At 41.2% G+C, this 22,161-nt stretch overlaps 1 pseudogene; it reads left to right on the top strand.

Annotated features, from left to right (window-relative positions):
* The first annotated feature begins 563 nt into the window (after nucleotides 1-563).
* On the top strand, nucleotides 564-5,505 carry LOC135705542 (uncharacterized; annotated as a pseudogene).
* The last annotated feature ends 16,656 nt before the right edge of the window (nucleotides 5,506-22,161 follow it).

The following is a 22,161-nucleotide window of genomic DNA, read 5'->3' as shown; positions in this document are numbered from 1 at the left end:
GGATGGTAAGTCGAATCCAATTACGCTCAAAAAAGTTCTATACATTCCGGAAGCGCGAGCGAACTTGCTGTCCGTTCGAAAAATGGAAATTGCCGAACTGAAATTTGTTTTCGCGAATGGCGCCGTGTGAGCGTCGAAAGCGATTCGGAAGTGATTATGGTTGGTGAGCGTCGCGGTAAACTTTATGAGATCGACTTTCACCGTGAAAAGCCCACGTGCGGTCGTGTGCCAAAAGAACTAGAACTGTGGCATCGACGTTACGGGCACTTAAGTGCGAAGAACTTGAAAGTGCTAATCGACAACGAGATGGTCGACGGGATGTGCGCGAAAGTGAAGATATCCGGTGGTGAATTCAATTGCGAACCGTGCCTCGTCGGCAAACAAACGCGTAAACCGTTCTCCGTGCGTGAGGAGCGGCAATCAAAGCGGGTCCTTGAACTTATCCATTCGGACGTGTGTGGCCCTGTGACGCCGGGGGCATCGATGGTGAACGGTTCGTGACTTTCGTGGATGACTGGAGTCGTTTTACGGTCGTTTCGCTAATAAACTCCAAGGACGAAGTGATGGATAGCTCCCGCGAGTACGTAGCACTAGTGAATGCGAAGTTCGAAATGCGTATATCTCGGTTGCGCTGCGATAATGGCGGCGAGTATATCGGTCGCGAGTTCCGGCAGTTCTGCAAGCAGAAGGGGATCAAGATCGAGTACACCGTCTCCTACAGCCCCGAGCAGAACGGCGTGAGCGAGCGAATGAACCGTACGCTCGTGGAGAAGGTTCGTTCCATGCTCGAAGACTGCGGTATCGGGAAGCAGTTCTGGGGTCCTGCGATCCAGACAGCGGCGTCCTTGGTGAATCGCAGCCCTGCTAGTGCGATAGGTCAAGGTAAGACACCGTACGAAGTTTGGAAGGGTCGCCGACCCAACGTTCGTGGTCTGCGTGCATTCGGTTCCGACGTTCACGTACACATTCCCAAGAAACGTAGGAAGAAGCTCGATCGGAAGTCCTGGAGAGGAGTATTCGTGGGGTACGCTCCCTGCAGGTACCGAGTATGGAATTCCAAGCAGAAGAAGATCGTCATTGCGCACGACGTTGTCTTCGTGGAGGACGAAAGGAAAACGAGCTCGGAAGGGGATGTGAAACCGAAGTGCGTTTCTGATGTGTTTCCAATTCGTTCGAGTCGGAGCGATTCCGATGAAGACAGTGATGCTGAAGCTACGAGCTTCGTGGACAACTTGCCAACTTCGCTGGCGGAGATGAAGAAGAGGCCGGATTGGGACAAGTGGGAAGCAGCCGTCCGCGAGGAAATGGACTCTCTTGAGCGGAACCAAACGTGTACGCTAGTCAAGCTACCCGAAGGAAGAGTACCTATGGAATTCAACTTTGAAATCTGTGTTAGGAAAATCGCTTTTCACAGGCAATCGGTGGAAGTTTTAATTATCATAGCAACAGTTGCACATTCGTGCAATTTCCAATAGTGATATTTGGAAAATTGATAAAATTTCAAATTTAACAAATGCGTGGAAATATTTCTGATGATTGGTGATAACATTATTGGAATTGGTCAAGGGGAAGCTGAGTTTAACGTTCATAATCTTTCAAATTTTGTTACATGTTCCATTTTCGGTTTTTACAAAGTGTACCCCTTATATAGAAATCACAGACGTAGTCCTACGTCAAAACTGAATCCTCAGTTGGATTGGAATAACAATTTTATTACAAAAAAATATCACTTTTAATACTTCATCGACAGCTTGAGAAAGTTCAATCGATCGCTTTTTTGAAAATTGACCACCGTTTTTAGCCTAATGACTAATCTATATATAGGTGAAATTATTTGAAAGCCTACACACTAAGATTGCTTTGCCGAGATGGGTACCACCGAGCAGCTCAGCATTTTATTTTGCTTCACTGAGAAAAAGTGTATCGTATTTAATAGTTGGATCCACATGGTATTTAATTGTATAGCTTCCCAAGTGGAATATCTCGAGATCATGACCATATAGAAAAGTGTTATTTAACTGGTGGAGAATTCCCTCATACTGGTGGAATGCAATCATACTAGCCTTAGTGAGTGGAAGCGATCTTTTGACGTAGGATTGCGTCTTTTGGCAACATATTGAGGGTGCAATTTAAAAAAACCACAATCAATCGCGTTACGAAAAGTGGTCAGGTTTTGATCACTTAGAACTCTGACAATAGCGGATGGATGGAATTTTTATAATAATCTTCTAATACTCTATCAATTTTTAATAGGTCACTACTGAAAATTACACAAATGTCCAACTGTTACAATGGTGATCAAAATTATCACCGATTGCCTGCAAAAAGCGCTTTCCCTAACACAGATTTCAAAATCGAATTCCATTCGGTCTCGCCGAATGGTGCTTATTCAGTGGTGGTGGTTTCCGGTCGGCCGTCATTATCAGCAGCAGCAGCAGCAGTGCTTTCGGCGGGTGACGTTGAACATTGTTCTCCAGTACAAAAGGCTTCTCGCAAGCAGCGAGCTGCAGCCCACATGAGCGTCCATTCACCGAAGAAGGAGGAAGAAGCCGCACCGCTACTGATCGGATTCAGTTGCTCTTCGTGAGTCGCTCCCAAGTAACCACAAGCATTAAATCAAAGTCAGGAATTGGTCTTTATAAGACATTATTAGTGCTCAGGAACCATTTAGTTGCATTTGCATTACTTGCAAGTTATAATATGGACATACTAGTGCCTACAAGCATTATTCAATATGAGCACTTTTTCTCTAGTCTTAATGATAGATATAGGGCTAGTGTTTTGAGCTTGTAAACTCTGATGTTATATTGGCTTACAAGCATACAAATGCGGCATTACATGTTTGTAAAGTGCTTATTATTCGCCTTGAGAGCACTTCGGTTTTGACATTTTCGATTCCAGCCATAGTTAACAAAAATGGATTCTTTTGAAAAATGGAGAAAAACATTAAAAAGTGGAAATTACCGTCGTAAAGTGAATAATTACCGAAAACTAAGAACTGGGTGTGAATATGAATATCTAAACAATAAGGTGTGCGAAAGTGTGCCCTCGAGTTTTCAGGAAGATTTCTCGGATGAACAGGTTCAGTGCTGAGATTTGTCATTGTCATTGACAGACTTTTGCACGATATTGACAAAATTATTTTTCACATAGTCAATGATAGACTTGATCCTCAAAAAAATCTTTGTCAAAATCTCATTCATTTTTTCGTCAATGACAAAGATTCACCTGGTAACAGAAAGTGTAATTTCTTGCATTCTGAGACACATTATTGTTATCCAAGCGGTTCAGAACGTAGATGCTTATTCACTTTAATGGCTCCATGTAATTGTTTTGCTCAAGCCATTTAATTTCATTTCAAATTTAGCTAATAAACAAATCAGCACATGTTAGTCACTGACAAAAATGGTACTGACAATTGACATGGTTTGCCTTGACGATGACTGTTAGCTCAAACGAGTGACCAAAGCAGAATTTTGAGTATCACCGTGTATTGTCGAAATTTTGCAGCACTGAACAGGTTACCTCATCGTATACAGAGGATCTACCGGCACTGTTCAATCTCGATGAACATAGTTCTGATGACGATTTAGATGTACAGAACGAATGTATTGAAGAATACAGTCCTGATGAAGCATCTGACTCTGAGTTGCAGGATGCAGAAAACCGTGGAATAGCTCAGGACGATGTTTGGATAGAAGCCGATACATATGAGGATAAGAGTTTGAGTACTTTTCTTCGAAATTGGAGCTTTGAATTCAATATATCGCAAAATGCAATGAAGCCTTTAATGCAAAAACTTGCTCAATATGATCGAACCCTCCCCAACTCTCCAAGACGATTGCTTCGTACACCAAGAACCAAACCTACTATTATCAACATTGAAGGAGGTGAAAACTGGCACCAAGGCGTCGGTAAACACGAATAGGTTTTGGTTGTCATGACTATCAATAATGTTTATGATTTTGTATCTTCGCAGAAACTTGTCTTCGCCAAACCTTCTATACTTTATCGGAATCATGCACAGTTAGTATAAACGTGAATATTGACGGCTTACCAATATTCAAGAGTGGGACACATCAAGTTTGGCCCATACTGTTTAATATCCATGGTAAACCTGACGTTAAACCAATGATAGCTGGCATGTTTTACGGTCGCAACAAACCAAAAAAGATTGAACAATTCCTGAGTCCATTTGTCACTTAAATTGTACCTATACTGCAAAATGGCATTCATATAAATGGAATAAAATTAAATGTGAACATTCGGGCGATGATTTGTGACTCACCTGCAAGGGCATTTGTAAAAGGTATAAATCATGTTCACTTTCTGAACTAACGAAATATGAAAACATGAATTTATATCTACAGGTACAGTCAACTTCAATTCTATTCATGGATGCCTCAAATGCTGCACGATTGGCCAACATTCACCATTACTTCGTACTAATATCTTTCCACAATCTTTAGCAAAGAAACGCACCGACGCAGGATTCCGTAACAAAGAATATGAAGGCCATTATCAAGTATACAAAATTCGTGAAAATGGAAAAGTCAAACGAATTCCTGTTACCACACCACTTTTGCAGCTACCGATTGATATGGTCGAAGATGTAATTGTTTCTGATTCATTGCATCTGTTACATCTAGGTATCATGAAGCGATTATTAATAGCGTATAAAGATGGCCATACCGGGTCCGATGATAGAAAATGGCCAAGTAGTGTAGTTGAAGCAATGACAGGCATCTTACTGTCAATAAAATTGCCAGTTGAAATCCACAGAGCAGTTCGTGGCATCGATTGCTTGACCCATTGGAAAGCATCAGAATGTGCTTCATTTCTTCATTATATTGGCGTTGCAATCCTTAAGCACTTTGTTGATGACAATCATTATCAAAATTTCATCAAGTTGTTCTGTGCAGTTATTATTTGTTCTAATGATTACTACGGAAGATTTCTACAGGTTGCTGAAAAGTTATTCGAACAGTTCATTTCAAACTATCATACATTGTTCAATTCAATTACAAATAACACACACAACTTAGTTTACGTGGTTGATGAAGTAACTCGTTTTGGATCTCTATCAACTATTTCTTCATACCCGTTCGAAAACCATTTGTTCCACATTAAAAAGATGGTTAGATCAGGAAAGCTTCCTTTGCATCAAATTATCAACAGAATAAGTGAAAGAAATTATTCAAATTCTTCTACCAATGTTTCAAAACAAACCTATCCTTTGTTAATGTATGCATTTAAAACAGATCCACTTAAATTTGCTTGTATTAAACTATCTGAAAACTTTACTTTGAACAACAATTTTGCTAATAAGTGGTTTCTCACACAAAAAAAACGCATTGTTGCTATGGAATTCGCAGGCGCAGATGAAATTTGCGGTACAGAATTATATTCAGTTGAAGAACTTTTCGATAGTCCTTTTCCGTCTACAAACATTCATGTGTTTAAAACATCTTGCAATCTCACGTTTAGATCAACAAAAGCTTTTGAAGTTAAAGACATTCTTTGTAAACTAGTTGCTGTAAGTGTTTATAATGAAACTGTATTTATTCCTTTACATCACACACTGCCATCAAACGAACGTTTGTAATTCAGTTTAATAAAAGTCATACATATCTCATGAACTTTTTATTTAATTCATACAAATCATAGTTCTGTGAGGTACTGATTACATGTCTGAAATAAAGAATTAGCAGACAAAAAATAATCGCATTAAGAAAAAAACATAGGAAATTAAAATGACCAATATTAAAACAGTAAACCCACATGGCAATCGTTAAAATATCAAATTTAAAATAAACGTTTAAAGCAACAACAACAAACAGTTTAAAAAAGCTAAGGTAGTATTACTTTCAATCAAATTATTGTAGCTCTTGCAACAAATACTCCTCGACAATAACTTCCGCCTCGCAGTTCCTCAATTGAATATGATCTGACCATGAAACAAGCAACTCATGGGATTCCCGATCAACTTCGACCTATTATTATTCCGCGTATTTTTACTGAAAAGTACCAACAAGTCAATTGCATGAAAAGATATTTTACAGACGGGTCCCGTCTCAATGGATCCACTGGCTTCGGTGTCTTCAATGAAAACTCTAGCGCCTTCCGCAAACTTCAGGAACCTTGTTCCGTTTTTGTTGCTGAGCTGGCAGCAATCAACTTCGTATTGGGGATGATTTCCAACATGCCCGCAGACCATTACTTCATCTTCTCGGATAGTCTCAGTTCGATTGAGGCTATTCGGTCGATGAAACCAAGTAGGCACTCATCTTATTTCCTTTCAAAGGTAAGGGAGCAGATGAGTGTACTGGTCGAAAGATCATATATGATTACCTTTGTATGGGTCCCATCACATTGCTCAATCCCAGGCAATGAGAAGGCGGACTCTCTCGCAAAGGTGGGCGCGCAGGAAGGCGAATTTTATGACAGGCAAATTTCACACGATGAATTTTACCATTTAGTGCGTCAGAGTACCCTTTCGAGTTGGCAAACCGATTGGGACAATGGAAATCTTGGACGGTGGTTACATTCAATTATTCCTAATGTTTCTTCGAGAGCGTGGTTTAAAGGCTTGGACTTAAGTCGTGACTTCATTCGCGTGATGAGTAGACTTATGTCCAACCACTACTCGCTAGATGCTCATCTCAATAGAATAAACCTCGTGGACAGCAACATCTGTCGGTGTGGAAACGGTTACGATGACATCGAACACGCAGTTTGGCAATGTACGGATAATGACGCCGCCAGAGAGCGACTTTTGAATACCCTCGAGGCCCAAGGAAGACAACCCTATGTTCCTATCAGAGACGTGTTGGCAACCCGTGATCTCTGCTATATGCAGTCCGTTTATGTTTTTCTTCAAATGTCTAGTATAAGAATTTAATTCCTTTTGTCTTTTGTCTCTCTTTATTAGTTTTTGTTTGTCTTGTCCCCCCGTCTCGATGAGTCTCATCGTCGCCCACTGGTCACCCACCATAGCCGGTCGAATTCCGGACGAAGCTAGAACAGCACTACCGTTTTTCAAGCATCGATGCAAGAATCTCTGACAGTCGGTAAGAGCAAACGTTGGGTCAGAATAGATCACAACTTGGTAGAACAAATCAATCACTTTCACATACTTTTGAAATGCAATTTTCGAGATGATTACGTCATCGTTCTTCTTGTTACGGCTTGTCCCGGTCCACGAGCATCCCATCAAGAATTGTCTATCGAAGAAATTTTAATCCACTATCTGCAAACAAACGGTCTGGGGCCTCCCTTAGCTCAGTCAGTAAAGGCGCAGCTACAAAGCAAGACCATGCTGGAGGTGACTGGGTTCGATTCCCGGTCCGGTCTAGGAATTTTTCGGGTTGGAAAATTTCTCGACTCCCTGGGCATAGAGTATGATTGTACTTGCCACACAATTATACTTATGCAAAAATGGTAGCAGGCATCGAAAGCTTTCAATTAATAACTGTGGAAGTGTGCATCTAGAACATCAAGTTGAGAGCACGCAATAAGCTAATATGCCATAAGCAATAAGCTTGAAATGCGAAGAGGAAGGAAGGAAACAAACGGTCCATCCATCACCAAAGTAACGATCCTTGCCATGAATGGATCCTAGAGATTCCACGATCGACTCAACAAATGCTTCGTTACTTGAGTTTTGCTCCAGACTTTCGAGTTCATCCAAACAACGCACTGGTGTCAACGTAACTTTCCTTAATTGAATAAGATTACTCGGCTCAGCCGGTGGGGGTTTTTGAACTGCCAAGACGTCAACTTTGGCATTCAATTGCGACAGCAGAGGGATACATCGGGTGACCTGAACTTTTGTTTTATCCTGTCCTTCCGAAAGACTTGTCATCTCATATCGAACAAGTTCCAGTTCCTTGCGTACGTTTGAGATTTCATCAGTAATGGATTGTATAGCATCGGCTGGAGGACTACTCTCAAAGATCTGTTGAATAGATTCATGATCGACGTGCGATGATGATCCTGGTGCTGTATCGACTTTCGGTGCTGTTGGCTCAACCTCTAATTTTGATGCTTGAATCGCTTTGAACAACTCTGCAGCACTGTTGTCAGTTCTCAATTTCTTCCGAGGCTCATATTCTTCTGTATCAGATTGTATCTCCATTGCTTTTTGTTCACGAAAGGCCTAAAGTTATTAACCACCATTAGCTTGATGAATCGTTAAATTTACATGATTTTTTTTACCTCGGAATATGTTCTGAAGTTGCTCCGTTTTTGTTTGCATCGATGAGTAGACAGCTGTGTTTTGTCGATTTTCACGGTGGGATCCTTTTTCGTCTTCTCCAAGAGACTGTATCCTGATACACCCTTTGGCCAGTAGCACAAATCGATACCTTGCTGATAGTTTTTCGAGGTGGATGCAACATCTTTCCATCCGTTTTTAACAACCCACTTGGATGGAAGAACTGACAAGAAGTGGTCTCCATTCTCGTAAGTTTGTACGATGCAATAATTGTCGACTGACATTTTTTCTGCAACAAAACAACAATCCATAAATTTCCAGCATATTTTCAATATTATAACTAGTTATTATTTGAAGAATTACCTAGCTTTAAGAGACGAATTATATGGCGATTGTTTTTGTTTTCACTTTCACTTTTACGCCATGCACGATCAAGCTGTCAGATCAGTTGCTTGCTTCAGAAAAGATGCCACGCGAATGAAAAGGTCCTGTGTGCCTTTATAGTCTATTGCTTGGAAAATAGTTAAACCAGTTTTATTTCTCACGAATGAAAGTTTACGTACGGATCATGGAAAACAAAATGAAAAAAAGTAGTTTGTCTTTCTTTATCCTTGGTATTCATGAGTGAGTATTTATTTGCAAGAAAATCACTGTTTTCCGTTAATAGAATTTATTTTTCTGTTAATAGAATTATTTTTCAAAGGACCTTTTGGTTTACACATCAATTCACTAATTGATATTTTCCGAGATATTTTCGACGAGTGGAATGTCATCAACGTTTTGCGACTGTGTATTTGTATCTCCTATAGATCATCCAGATGAGGCACGCCCCAGAAAAAAATCAGGAATTCAAGACACCGGTTCGAAACTCACAAGTTACTAATTTAAAAAAAAAAACTCTCTGAAATAAGCAGGCAAGAGATGTAATCTGATCACGATTGTGTGTGAGAGAGAGACAGTTGATATCGACTTTCCTTTTTTTGTTTTTATTTTGAGATAACTTTAATCCAGCATCCATCACTGCTGTGCTTGCTTACAATAACTTTGACATTTATTTCAGTACTATATAGGCATAATATAAAACCACATGAAAGCTATACTTAGGCATTATCTAGGCTAGCTATTTCGCCTTTTTCAGCTTTAAATCAGTATTTGAAAAATCTATAAAGCTGTACAGCTGTAAATGAGTAGTTCTATATGTGGTTAGTTAGCTGAAAAATTGCCCCTTTTTAGTGCTTATCGGTTACTTGGGCTGTAAGCCATCTATGCCAAGCGCGTCACCCTCGTTCCTAACAACGTACAGATCGCCATCCTGATCTGTGTTGAACACCCTAATAGCTCAGCATTACTCAACCATCACGACAGAACCACCACCATAAATTATTGTGAGGTAGGAACTTGTGAGGACCAGAGCTAGGTACAACGCTCTTCCCAGGTTGTCAACTCACCATTTGAAGCCCTTTGTATGTGTGTGTATGTGATGTGTACTTCGGGGGTGACTATGCTCATGCACTTCTCATACTCTCAGTACAAGCTGGCGTTGCTAGATCGCTGCTCGTCTCTCCATTTTCGCTGCAGCTCCGACATAATCTGCGTGACTGCCCTGTTGACGGCATTCCAAGTGCCCTCCTCTCGACACATTTCATTAACAACATTCCCCACGTTAACGACATTCTCCACGCAAGGACTTCCATCGCACTGTCTCGAACCTTGGACAGTCGAAAACCACATGCTCCGGCGTTTCATCGATGTTGCCACACTCCGGACAGAGGGGTGATGCTGCGTGTCCGAACCGATGCAGGTATTTCATGAGGCAGCCGTGGCCAGACAAGAACTGCGGTAGGTGGAAGTTGACTTCTCCGTGTTTTTTGTTCACCCAGGTCGAAAGAATTGGTATTAATCTATGTGTCCATCTACCGTTCTCCGTCGTGTTCAACTCCTGTTGCCACTTAGCCAATGACTCCACTCTCACAACTTTCCGTACTCTTCCGGCTTCTCTCCGTCTGTAGCACTCACTGTCCTCCGCCAGAGTAATGCCGATAGGGATCATAAAGGCGATAACGCAGACTGCTTCCGACGAAATTGTTCTGTACGCACTCACGACTCGCATGGCCATGAGCCGGAACGTACTGCTCAGTTTTCTTTGGTTCTGCTTCGTTTCCAGCGCTGGAACCCAGGCTGGACCTCCATATCTCAGTATCGATGATGAAACACTGGCCAGAAGACGCCTCTTGCTTCTGCTGGGACCAGCGTTGTTCAGCATGATTCTAGCTATCGATGGCCCTCGAAGCCATCTCACAGGCATATTCGACGTGGCTGTTGAAGTTTAGTCGGTCATCGATCATCACTCCCAGGTATTTCAACACACGCTTAGAGGCTATGGCGTGCTCCCCGATCGTGATTTCTGCCCGATGTACCACTTTACAGTTACTGACCAATATCACTTCCGTTTTGTGGTGGGCTATCTGCAGCTTCCCTCCTTGCATCCAGTTACTAATCGTATCTATCACCTCGGCCGCCAACATTTCCATTTATTCCAGGGTCTCGCCTGTTACCGTCAATACTACATCGTCCACAAATCCAACGATCTCGACTCCTTCGGGTAGCTTGAGCGTCTGCACGCCGTTGTACATTCCGTTCCACAGCGAGGGATCTAGAATGGATTTCTGCCCCGTGTCTGTCTCGTAGACCAGGACCCGGTTCTGGAAATAACTACTTAGAATCCTGCAGAGGTAGTCTGGAACCTTCATTCTATGGAGCGCCTCAATGCAATCTTCACATCAAACGTAATAACGGCGCAGTATAGATCTACTCTCCACTTCTGTTTGGAAGCTTTCTCGGCTCTGTAAACCACTGTCCGAATTGACTCCACCGACGATCTCCCTTTCCGGAATACGAACTGCCTCTCCGACAATCCGTGTTCACTATCCGTGCATTTCGTCAGCCTGTTCAGGATGATCCTCTCCAAGAGTTTTCCGAGTGTATCCAGCAGGCATATAGGCCTATACGATGCTGGATCCCCAGGCGGTTTTTCGGGCTGCGGCAACAGCACAAGCTTTTGTACCTTCCACCTACCAGGGAACTTACCCTCGTCCAGACATTTCTGCAGCACCATCCAGAACATCCTTCAACGCCACGTTGGGAATTTCATCCGGGCCGGAAGCTTTCTTCACCTTCAACCCTTTCGCTGCTGCTAGGAGTTCCTCGTTGGAGACTTGTTCAACGTTGTCTCCATCTTCCTCACCGTATGGTGTAGGTGGCCAGATCGTTGAGTCGTGCTTCGGGAAAAGTCCATCTACGATGACTTTCAGCTTCTCTGGGCACATTTCAGCGGGCATCGTTGGACCTCTGATCTTTGCCATCACGACTCGGTATGCGTTGCCCCAGGGGTTGTAAGCAGCGTCTTGACACACCTCCTCGTTTAAATGCGGCCCTGGCCGTTCGAAACACTCCTTTTCGCTCCTCTCAGTCTGCTTCTGTTCTTGCTCTCTGAACACGTCTTCTGGATCTGAGACAACTAGCGCTGAGGGTGCTAAGTGCTTTGTTCGACCAGTAAGCTGGACGCCGTCTGTTAATTGGCTCCAGTTTCTCGACATGATCGTGTCACATGCTCTCACTAACGTTTCTGTCAGCTCGTCCGTGTTCAGATCTGCGGGACTCCTGTTCCTGCACAGATCAGATCTGTCAGGGCCATTGCAGTTCCTCGCCTGGTGACCGAAACCCATGCACTTGAAGCATTGATCCAGTTGCTTGGTAACCCAAGGAGTGGCTTTCAGCGAGCCAACTGACCACCCAACCTTGACCTTGCCCACAGATCAGAAGTGGATCAGAAAGTGGCTCCACTTTTCATTCATCGCCGCCGTTTGCCTGCTGCCGTACGCTTCCCTCATCCAGATTGACATCGGGGCATCTCCCAGATCGCAGTGCACTCTCAATGCACTTCTTAGCTCATCTTATGTAGCGATCTCGTCCAGATCTCTACACTCGATCACTGTCTTCTGGGATAGAGTGGAGAGACTTTTCGACGAGCTCCTTGAAGGCTGAGCTCTTGATCGAAGGATCCTTCTTCAGGATCACAAATGGAATGGAAATCGAATGGAAATGGCAATGGAAATGGGAATGGAAATGGGAATGGAAATGGGAATGGAAATGGGAATGGAAATGGGAATGGAAATGGGAATGGAAATGGGAATGGAAATGGGAATGGAAATGGGAATGGAAATGGGAATGGAAATGGGAATGGAAATGGGAATGGAAATGGAAATGGAAATGGAATGGAAATGGAATGGAAATGGAATGGAAATGGGATTGGAAATGGGAATGGAAATAAGAATGGAAATAAGAATGGAAATGGGAATGGAAATGGAATGGAAATGGAATAAAAATGGAATGGAAATGGAATGGGAATGAAAATGGGAATGGAAATGGGAATGGAAATGGGAATGGAAATGGGAATGGGAATGGAAATGGGAATGGAAATGGGAATGGAAATGGGAATGGAAATGGGAATGGAAATGGGAATGGAAATGGGAATGGAAATGGGAATGGAAATGGGAATGGAAATGGGAATGGAAATGGGAATGGAAATGGGAATGGAAATGGGAATGGAAATGGGAATGGAAATGGGAATGGAAATGGGAATGGAAATGGGAATGGAAATGGGAATGGAAATGGGAATGGAAATGGGAATGGAAATGGGAATGGAAATGGGAATGGAAATGGGAATGGAAATGGGAATGGAAATGGGAATGGAAATGGGAATGGAAATGGGAATGGAAATGGGAATGGAAATGGGAATGGAAATGGGAATGGAAATGGGAATGGAAATGGGAATGGAAATGGGAATGGAAATGGGAATGGAAATGGGAATGGAAATGGGAATGGAAATGGGAATGGAAATGGGAATGGAAATGGAATGGAAATGGAATGGAAATGGAATGGAAATGGATTGGAAATGGAATGGAAATGGAATGGAAATGGAAATGGAATGGAAATGGAATGGAAATGGAATGGAAATGGAATGGAAATGGAATGGAAATGTAATGGAAATGTAATGGAAATGTAATGGAAATGGAATGGAAATGGAAAGGAAAAATTGTCATTTATTTCAAATTCAATGCAAATTTGCAAATACTTACAAACGTTGACTCCCTAAAATGATGCTCTAGGGACCGTTTATCTTCCACATTGCAAATTTTACCCTCCTTTGAAATTTCACAGAGGATACTGCCCTCAGTTAAATAGAAAAAAAAAACAACCAAACACATAATTACGCCTAAACCGAGACAAAATAAACACGCTCTAAACTCTACTGCGTAAAACCGCAGCCCTCGCAACAACGGCCAAAATCCGATGGTAATGGCGGAGTTTGATTTAAATTCTATTTACTTTCCCCGAGTGTGTGGGAGGAGGTTGACGTTCGCCAAAAAAAGAACAAATTTTGACGGTGGTAGGATTGAAGTAGGACGGAGTGAGAGAGGATAAACAAATGAGATTATAATCTTGGAAAGGATCTTTAATAGTGACATAAAAAAAAGTACACGACACTTACTTCGTCTTCTTTTGAAACGATGTGATGTGGTCCTAGGAAAACAGCCAACTACGATGATGATGATGATGTTGACGGTGACGGGGCTGGCATCGCCTTCTACGTTCGCAGTAGTCGACTATGATGGTTAAGCAACATTTGCAAGTGTTTATCCCACCCCTGCTTCAGCTCTGTTAGTCATCTGACGACGACGACGACGAAGAAACGAACGAGGTATAATTTTTCAAAGAGATTAAACCGAGATTTGCTCAATTTTCTACCGACAACAAATCGGGGCTCCGAAAAAGTGGCAGTTTTCTTCGATTAGTATAATGCCTTGGATGGCAAAACAGCGCCGAAAGAAAGCAAGAGGGTATTAAGTCCCTTTTTATCTCCCCCGTTGGGCTTAGACCATGTACTCGATTAGTCAATTTGCCCCCCATCAAGGCCCTCGCACCGCGTGGGTGGGAAGACGATGAAAGTCGAATAAAAGCGCGAGGAGAGATAGCGCCGCTGCTGCTGCTGTTGGTGGATTTTTCGGGCGAGGAATTTAAAACACTTTTTACCAAGTTGTTTACTCATTTGCATACATAACAACCGGGGGAAAAGTGTCGCCCCCCTTGGCAGTCCTACTCCGTAAACGTCAAACTGCAGGGGTGGGGAACAATGAAGACGACATCGCGGCAAGCACAAGCGAGCGTTCGTTTGGCTGAAATGACAGTAATAAAAGCAGACGTCTTGTGATTTGTTTTTTCGGGGTGAGCGAGGAGACAACTTACATTCTGTAAACATTTTTCAAGGATTTAGCGAGTCAGATTGAGCAATGATTGCGAAATTAGACGACCGTTGCGGAGTAAATGACAATCCGGCGGGGGTGGGAAACGGGGAATGAGAGAGTCAAACAAACGCTCATAAGCCGGAAGACACAATCGATAACCTAACCTCAAACACTGAAGGAACCGGAAAAAGGCGCACACAGACAATAAACACACTTGCAAGAAGAGTGTTTATTTTCCTTTTTATCCGCTTGTTTACACCTTGTCTGGAGCGACTCAAGTGGAGCAAGTGACTGGATGCTTTGGTTTGTTGTGGTAAGATTTAGCAGGAAAATGACGAAATGACAACGACTGACGATGAGTAGGCTGATGCCGAGAAGATGACTTGACACTTCCTTCCGTCTCGTCGTCTGTGCGAAAAATGATTAATCGTTATCACCTCAAACTTCCGGTTCTTTTGATGTTAAAACCAACGAGTAAAAAGTAAATTAATTTTCCCGTAGTCTGGTCCAGATTCCGATCCGTGCCGTACAACATAAATCATCAAAAATCGCTTAAAACCCTTTCGGATTTTCGGTTTAAAAAAAACTCAACCGAACGCACACCCCTGCAGTCCAAGCTACTGGTCGTTGTCGTTGGTTAGATTACAGAAATGAATTTATGAAGCTCGACCAACACACACTAGCTACTGACTGCTTCCTCCTTGTCTACCACAACAACCCTGTGGCGGTTTGCATATTTTTTGGTCATTTAACTTAACGACCATTTAATAGCCAAAGGATATTATATCTAAATTAAATGGCTCTATGTTTCTTCGTTCTTAGCTTCATCGGGGTCAGTCCCCGAGCGAACCTTGCATAAATGCATGACGCCGTTTAGAGTATGTGACACACGTGTGTCCAACCCCCCTCCCACCCTTCTTCCGGAAGGTTTCAAGCAGGAACAAATGGGGTGCCGCCGTTAGTTGCTGAGGTGACACGGGATTTGCTACGAAGGAACGATTTCCTGACCAGATTATTATCTTAATGCGCCATTTTTCGGACCTTCTCGGCTCCACCGCCGGCATCAGGGCTGGGATCTCGAGAGCATGTAGCCGGCTAAGTGATATTTATGAATTTTTCAGTAGCCTGTGGACGTCTTAATTTTCTATTAATTTCAGGATTGCTTGGGTTGTTTGTTTTTCAATCGAAGGAAGAGGAAATTGAATCCGTTTCTACGGTGATTGAAATTCTCAATCGAAAGAAGAAAAAATGCCAACAACAATAAGATATCATCAGGACGAAAATTGAATCCTTTGTTGAGTTTACCCCCGGAATTGCCTCCATCAAAGCCACCGCTATTATTTACTTCGATGAAAGCAAACTGGCTACGGATCTGGTAACAAATACCACATCATAAATCATCGCTTGAAATGAGATAGAGATAAGCGAGCATTACACGCGACCAGTTCGGCGTCCTCGTTTTGGGCAAGTAGCCATCTGACAGCGCTGGAACCAGTTTGAATAAATACACGACGGTAAACCACATACACCAGAGCGGAAATGGACCATTGGAAAGAGGTTAGGGTGAATCAGGAATTATTCGACTCGGAGCAGGTCGGATCCGTTTTGTGGCCAGCAGACAATGATTGATATTTGGGTATTTTTCTCCTCAGGACAAGATAAATAAAGATGTTCCGAGTGAGTCAGTTTTCCAACAGGAAACGAAAGGTTACGTGACTCTGGACAATCGTAGCCAATCGGTCTTCATTAGGTTGAGGCACATCTGCGATTGTCGTTTGTTAATCATAAAAGTAAATTAGTGAGTAACCCAATGAGCTTAATCAATGTTCCTAAATCGACTTCCACAATCTCCCTGAATATTAATTCAAGGTATATTGTTGGAATTCATATCACGATTAGAGCCATATTTACGGAGATAAATCGATTTGAAGGTTTGGGAAATCCACCGGCCGACAAATAAAGAATTTTGAAATATTTTATCCTGGGAAATCTGGCTATGAAAATTTCGACCATCTGAACACCCCCCAAATCGCGATTAGAGCCATATTTACGGAGATAAATCGATTTAAAGGTTTGGGAAATCCACCAGCCGACAAACAAAGGATTTTGAAATATTTTATGCTGGGAAATCTGGTCATGAAAATTTTGACCATCTGAACACCCCCCAAATCGCGATTTGAGCCATATTTACGGAGATAAATCGATTTAAAGGTTTGGGAAATCGATAATAACCGACAAATAAATGATTTTGAAATATTGTATACTGGGAAATCTGGGTATGAAAATTTCGACCATCTGAACACCCCCCAAATCGCGATTAGAGCCATATTTACGGAGATAAAGCGATTTAAAGATTTGGGAAATCCACCAGCCGACAAATAAAGAATTTTGAAATATTTTATACTGGGAAATCTGGGTATGAAAATTTCGACCATCTGAACACCCCCCAAATCGCGATTAGAGCCATATTTACGGAGATAAATCGATTTAAAGGTTTGGGAAATCCACCAGCCGACAAATGAAAGATTTTGAAATATTGTATACTGGGAAATCCGGGTATGAAAATTTCGACCATCTGAACACCCCTCAAATTGCAATTAGAGCCATATTTACGGAGATAAATCGATTTAAAGGTTTGGGAAATCCACCGGCCGACAAATTAAAGATTTTGAAATATTTTATACTGGGAAATCTGGGTATGAAAATTTCGACCATCTGAACACCCCCCAAATCGCGATTAGAGCCATATTTACGGAGATAAATCGATTTAAAGGTTTGGGAAATCCACCGGCCGACAAATTAAAGATTTTGAAATATTTTATACTGGGAAATCTGGGTATGAAAATTTCGACCATCTGAACACCCCCCAAATCGTGATTAGAGCCATATTTAAGGAGATAAATCGATTTAAAGGTTTGGAAAATCCACCAGCAGACAAATTAGGGATTTTGAAATATTTTATACTGGGAAATCCGGGTATGAACATTTCGACCATCTGAACACCCCCCAAATCGCGATTAGAGCCATATTTACGGAGATAAATCGATTTAAAGGTTTGGGAAATCCACCAGCCGACAAATTAAGGATTTTGAAATAATTTATACTGGGAAATCTGGGTATGAAAATTTCGACCATCTGAACACCCCCCAAATCGCGATTAGAGCCCTATTTACGGAGATAAAGCGATTTAAAGGTTTGGGAAATCCACCGGCCGACAAATTAAAGATTTTGAAATATTTTATACTGGGAAATCTGGGTATGAAAATTTCGACCATCTGAACACCCCCCAAATCGCGATTAGAGCCATATTTACGGAGATAAATCGATTTAAAGGTTTGGGAAATCCACCGGCCGACAAATAAAGAATTTTGAAATATATTATACTGAGAAATCTGGGTATGAAAATTTCGACCATCTGAGCACCCCCCAAATCGCGATTAGAGCCAGATTTACGGAGATAAATCGATTTGAAGGTTTGGGAAATCCACCAACCGACAAATTAAAGATTTTGAAATATTTCATCCTGGGAAATCTGGGTATGAAAATTTCGACCATCTGAACACCCCCCAAATCGCGATTAGAGCCATATTTACGGAGATAAATCGATTTAAAGGTTTGGGAAATCCACCGGCCGACAAATAAAGAATTTTGAAATATTTTATACTGGGAAATCTGGGTATGAAAATTTCGACCATCTGAACACCCCCCAAATCGCGATTAGAGCCATATTTACGGAGATAAATCGATTTAAAGGTTTGGGAAATCCACCAGCCGACAAATGAAAGATTTTGAAATATTTTATACTGGGAAATCTGGGTATGAAAATTTCGACCATCTGAACACCCCCCAAATCGCGATTAGAGCCCTATTTACGGAGATAAAGCGATTTAAAGGTTTGGGAAATCCACCGGCCGACAAATTAAAGATTTTGAAATATTTTATACTGGGAAATCTGGGTATGAAAATTTCGACCATCTGAACACCCCCCAAATCGCGATTAGAGCCATATTTACGGAGATAAATCGATTTAAAGGTTTGGGAAATCCACCGGCCGACAAATAAAGAATTTTGAAATATATTATACTGAGAAATCTGGGTATGAAAATTTCGACCATCTGAGCACCCCCCAAATCGCGATTAGAGCCAGATTTACGGAGATAAATCGATTTGAAGGTTTGGGAAATCCACCAACCGACAAATTAAAGATTTTGAAATATTTCATCCTGGGAAATCTGGGTATGAAAATTTCGACCATCTGAACACCCCCCAAATCGCGATTAGAGCCATATTTACGGAGATAAATCGATTTAAAGGTTTGGGAAATCCACCGGCCGACAAATAAAGAATTTTGAAATATTTTATACTGGGAAATCTGGGTATGAAAATTTCGACCATCTGAACACCCCCCAAATCGCGATTAGAGCCATATTTACGGAGATAAATCGATTTAAAGGTTTGGGAAATCCACCGGCCGACAAATAAAGAATTTTGAAATATTTTATACTGGGAAATCCGGGTATGAAAATTTCGACCATCTGAACACCCCTCAAATTGCAATTAGAGCCATATTTACGGAGATAAATCGATTTAAAGGTTTGGAAAATCCACCAGCCGACAAATTAAGGATTTGAAATATTTTATACTGGGAAACCCGGGTATGAAAATTTCGACCATCTGAACACCCCCCAAATCGCGATTAGAGCCATAATTACGGAAATAAATCGATTTAAAGGTTTGGGAAATCCACCAGCCGACAAATTAAAGATTTAGAAATATTTTATACTGGGAAATCCGGGTATGAAAATTTCGACCATCTGAACACTCCCCAAATCGCGATTAGAGCCATATTTAAGGAGATAAATCGATTTAAAGGTTTGGAAAATCCACCAGCAGACAAATTAGGGATTTTGAAATATTTTATACTGGGAAATCCGGGTATGAACATTTCGACCATCTGAACACCCCCCAAATCGCGATTAGAGCCATATTTACGGAGATAAATCGATTTAAAGGTTTGGGAAATCCACCAGCCGACAAATTAAGGATTTTGAAATAATTTATACTGGGAAATCTGGGTATGAAAATTTCGACCATCTGAACACCCCCCAAATCGCGATTAGAGCCATATTTAAGGAGATAAATCGATTTAAAGGTTTGGGAAATCCACCAGCCGACAAATGAAAGATTTTGAAATATTTTATAGTGGGCAATCTGGGTATGAAAATTTCGACCATCTGAACACCCCCCAAATCGCGATTAGAGCCATATTTACGGAGATAAATCGATTTGAAGGTTTGGGAAATCCACCAGCCGACAAATTAAGGATTTTGGAATATTTAATACTAGGAAATCTGGGTATGAAAATTTCGACCATCTGAACACCCCCCAAATCGCGATTAGAGCCAGATTTACGGAGATAAATCGATTTGAAGGTTTGGGAAATCCACCAACCGACAAATTAAAGATTTTGAAATATTTCATCCTGGGAAATCTGGGTATGAAAATTTCGACCATCTGAACACCCCCCAAATCGCGATTAGAGCCATATTTACGGAGATAAATCGATTTAAAGGTTTGGGAAATCCACCAACATACAAATTAAGGATTTTGAAATATTTTATACTGGGAAATCTGGGTATGAAAATTTCGACCATCTGAACACCCCTCAAATCGCGATTAGAGCCATATTTAAGGAGATAAATCGATTTAAATGTTTGGGAAATCCACCAGCCGACAAATTATGGATTTTAAAATATTTTAGGCTTGGAAAACCGGTTACGAAAATTTCGACCATCTGAACACCCCCCAAATCGCGATTAGAGCCAGATTTACGGAGATAAATCGATTTGAAGGTTTGGGAAATCCATCAGCCGACAAATGAAAGATTTTGAAATATTTTATACTGGCAATCTGAGTATGAAAATTTCGACCATCTGAACACCCCCCAAATCGCGATTAGAGCCATATTTACGGAGATAAATCGATTTAAAGGTTTGGGAAATCCACCAGCCGACAAATTAAAGATTTTGAAATATATTATACTGGGAAATCCGGGTATGAAAATTTCGACAATCTGAACACCCCCCAAATCGCGATTAGAGCCATATTTAAGGAGATAAATCGATTTAAAGGTTTGGGAAATCCACCAGCCGACAAATGAAAGATTTTGAAATATTTTATACTGGGAAATCTGGGTATGAAAATTTCGACCATCTGAACACCTCCCAAATCGCGATTAGAGCCATATTTACGGAGATAAATCGATTTAAAGGTTTGGGAAATCCACCAGCCGACAAATGAAAGATTTTGAAATATTTTATACTGGGAAATCTGGGTATGAAAATTTCGACCATCTGAACACCTCCCAAATCGCGATTAGAGCCATATTTACGGAGATAAATCGATTTAAAGGTTTGGGAAATCCACCAGCCGACAAATTAAGGATTTTGAAATATTTTATACTGAAAAATCTGGGTATGAAAATTTCGACCATCTGAACACCCCCCAAATCACGATTAGAGCCATATTTACGGAGATAAATCGATTTAAAGGTTTGAGATATCCACCAGCCGACAAATAAAGGATTTTGAAATATTTTAATCTGGGGATAAAAATTTCGACCATCTGAACACCCCCCAAATCGCGATTAGAGCCATATTTACGGAGATAAATCGATTTAAAGGTTTGGGAAATTCACCAGCCGATAAATAAAGAATTTTGAAATATTTTATTCTGCGAAATCTGGGTATAAAAATTTCGACCATCTGAACACCCCCCAAATCGCGATTAGAGCCATATTTACGGAGATAAATCGATTTAAAGGTTTGGGAAATCCACCAGCCGATAAATAAAGCATTTTGAAATATTTTATACTGGGAAATCTGGGTATGAAAATTTCGACCATCTGAACACCCCCCAAATCGCGATTAGAGCCATATTTACGGAGATAAATCGATTTAAAGGTTTGGGAAATCCACCAGCTGACAAATTAAGGATTTTGAAATATTTTATACTGAGAAATCTGGGTATAAAAATTTCGACCATCTGAACACCCCCCAAATCGCGATTAGAGCCATATTTACGGAGATAAATCGATTTAAAGGTTTGGGAAATCCACCAGCCGATAAATAAAGAATTTTGAAATATTTTATACTGGGAAATCTGGGTATGAAAATTTCGACCATTTGAACACCCCCCAAATCGCGATTAGAGCCATATTTACGGAGATAAATCGATTTAAAGGTTTGGGAAATCCACCGGCCGACAAATAAACAATTTTGAAATATTTTATACTGGGAAATCTGGGTATAAAAATTTCGACCATCTGGACACCCCTCAAATCGCCGTTAGAGCCATATTTACGGAGATAAATCGATTTAAAGCTTTGGAAAAATCCACCAGCCGACAAATTAAGGATTTTGAAATAAGATATACTGGGGAATCCGGGTATGAAAATTTCGACTATCTGAACACCCCCCAAATCGCGATTATAGCCATATTTACGGAGATAAATCGATTTAAAGGTTTGGGAAATCCACCAGCCGACAAATGAAAGATTTTGAAATATTTTATACTGGGAAATCTGGGTATGAAAATTTCGACCATCTGAACACCCCCCAAATCGCGATTAGAGCCATATTT

This window comes from Ochlerotatus camptorhynchus, unplaced genomic scaffold, assembly GCF_037179485.1.
Source record: "Ochlerotatus camptorhynchus isolate MF236.1 unplaced genomic scaffold, CSIRO-AGI_Acam_v1.1 ptg000268l, whole genome shotgun sequence".
NCBI classification, from domain to species: domain Eukaryota; kingdom Metazoa; phylum Arthropoda; class Insecta; order Diptera; family Culicidae; genus Ochlerotatus; species Ochlerotatus camptorhynchus.
Note: the sequence above shows the minus strand (reverse complement) of the source record. Positions and strands in the feature narration are given on the sequence as shown.